This window comes from Monodon monoceros, unplaced genomic scaffold (assembly GCF_005190385.1).
Source record: "Monodon monoceros isolate NGI ecotype Baffin Bay Population unplaced genomic scaffold, NGI_Narwhal_1 Super_Scaffold_11, whole genome shotgun sequence".
NCBI lineage: Eukaryota > Metazoa > Chordata > Mammalia > Artiodactyla > Monodontidae > Monodon > Monodon monoceros.
Window position 1 is genome coordinate 74,270,629 of NW_021703767.1, and position 2,943 is coordinate 74,273,571.

Below are 2,943 nucleotides of genomic sequence, written 5' to 3' on the forward strand. Positions count from 1 at the left end.
CCTGATTCTTGGGGAGCAGAGGATGCAGGTGAGTGAGTCAGAAGGCATGGGTTCTTCCACAGCTGGAGACACCCTGAGGGGGTGATGAGATGGCCTGAGCTCATAGTGAGGTGACCAGCTGTCCCAGTGTGCCTGGGCCCGAGGGACTCCATGGGCACTTTAGTGCTAAAACTAGGATGGTCCTGGGAAAATTGAGATGATGGGTCATCCTAACTCACATGCCAAAGTATTAAATAAGGAATTTGTTTTTAACCAGAGAACAAGAAAGAAGAGCTCTATAGATTTTCAAGATGCTAAGAGGAAAGCTTCTAGATGTTATCTCAAAAGTCAAGTTTCTGAGGCTTAATAAGAAAGTTGCAGTGGAAGGGAATTTGAGCCAGAAGACCCAGAGTCCCATTAAGGAACTTTATACTGTGTGACTTAGAGAATCCTTCTAACCTCTCTGAGCCTCAGCTTGCTCACCTGAGAAATGGAGAAGACAGCCCCAACCTGTTTTAGTCACAGGGGCTGTGGCTGCCATCAAAAGACATAATGGAATTGAAAAGTTACTTATTTGCAGACGCTTACCACAGTCCTATAGGATGACTAAGGGCTGCCTCAAACAGTAATTGTGGAATACAGTAAGGTCAGGTCATCTTGATGAATAAGTGGGAGGTCAGCCCCGTGGGGAAATACGACGTCTCCACACACAACTCTGAGACTGTGTAGACAGAGTCATAGGATCTTTTCAACGGATAGACCAACCACAGTTCAGCTGGTACCTGAGAATGTATGAATCCCTTCCGAGGTCTCTAAGATTCAAGATGCCCGGAAAGTGTATATTGATGAAAATGAAACATGCAAGTCATTAGAACTCTTAGATCCCAAGAATCTGTAACAATGTGCTCATCTCTCTTCTGCCCTCCTCTAACATTGTTCCTGTAACCTGGATCAGCGGCCAGGAAACCTGGACTCTGATGTCACCTGCAGCCCCTGTCTGTCCTCGCAAGGCACAGGGGTCCTATTTATTACTTAAGTATCGTGCATCAGCTGTGCTTCCTTACTTGTGCTAACCCCTGCTGTGGCCTCGGCTGTAGTCAAGACTTGGCTCTGTTTTGATCCACCTCCTAGAGTAATGGAAATGAAGACAAAAATAAACAAATGGGGCCTAATGAAACTTAAAAGCCTTTGCAAAGCAAAGGAAACTACAAACAAGACAAAAAGACAACCCTCAGAATGGGAGAAAATATTTGCAAACGAATCAAAGGACAAAGGATTAATTTCCAAAACATATAAACAGCTTGTGTTAAAAAAACAAACAACCCAAACAAAAAAGGGGCAGAAGACCTAAATAGACGTTTCTCCAAAGAAGACATACAGATGGCCAAGAGGCACATGAAAAGATGCTCAACATCACTAATTATTAGAGAAGTGCAAATCAAAACTACAATGAGGTATCATCTCACACCAGTTAGAATGGGCTTCGTCAGAAAATCTACACACAACAAATGCTGGAGAGGGTGTGGAGAAAAGGGAACCCTCCTGCACTGTTGGTGGGAATGTAAACTGATACAGTCACTATGGAGAACAGTATGGAGGTTCCTTAAAAAACTAAAAATAGAACTACCATATGACCCAGCAATCCCACTACTGGGCATATACCCAGAGAAAACCATAATTCAAAAAGAGTCATGTACCACAGTGTGCATTGCAGCCTTATTTACAATACCCAGGACATGGAAGCAACCTAAGTGTCCATCGACAGATGAATGGATAAAGAAGATGTGGCACATATATACAATGGAATATTACTCAGCCATAAAAAGGAACAAAATTGGGTCATTTGAAGAGATGTGGATGGATCTAGAGACTGTCATACAGAGTGAAGTAAGACAGAAAGAGAAAAACTAATATCGTATATTAACACATATATGTGGAACCTAGAAAAATGGTACAAATGAACCGGTTTGCAGGGCAGAAATAGAGACACAGATGTAGAGAACAAACGTATGGACACCAAGGGGGGAAAGCCGCGGGGGGGTGGGGATGGTGGTGTGATGAATTGGGAGATTGGGATTGACATGTATACACTGATGTGTATAAAATGGATGACTAATAAGGACCTGCTGTATCAAAAAATAAATAAAATTCAAAAAAAAAGACTTGGCTCTGGACCCAGCCCCTCTCATCTGCCTTTTCCAGAATCAGATCCATGGATGTGGGGCCGTGTAAGGTGGGGTCACATGATTTGGGCTTTACTGGATTTGTGTGTACCTGCGTCTCCTCTGTTGGGGATCCAGGGATTGGCTGCTGAAGGACATAGAGAAGGTTTGATGACTCTTCGGCAGCAAAGAGTGGGGCCTCCAGGTTAGTGACTCTTAAACGTCAGCATGCAGGACGTTTAACCACCTGACGTGCATGCTGAAATCTGACTTCCCGGCCCTATCCACCCGGAGTTCTGATCCAGTATGTCACAAGAATGTGGGTTTTGAAATAAGCTGCTGGTTTGTTTCTGATACGTGTGCTCTGTGAGTTATACTTTGCAGAACGATTGCTGAGAACTGGGGTGCTTCGGTTAAAGAGAGATTCAAGCTAAGTTAGATATGTAACCATGAACTTTTAGAGACCAAGAACGTGATAGTTAAACAATAATTTAGTCTTTGGTGCTTTGCCTCCGGTGCTATTGCAGCCTGAGATAGTCATTATTTAGAAGGAAAAAAGTTTTGGAGTGTATTTCATTTTCTGATGGTTTGCACGCTGGTGAAATGGAAAATTGACCCAAGGTATTAGACACCTTTGTGCCTATTATCTCTTCTGTCCTCCCGACGTTCAGGAAAGTGAAATGCAGAGATTACTGTATCCATTTTATAGATGAACTCGGCCAAGTTCCTTGGCTTAAAAAAAAACCCATGACTGTGTATTATTTTCTGTTTCAAAGCATTTGTACATGCATTCCCTTACTTG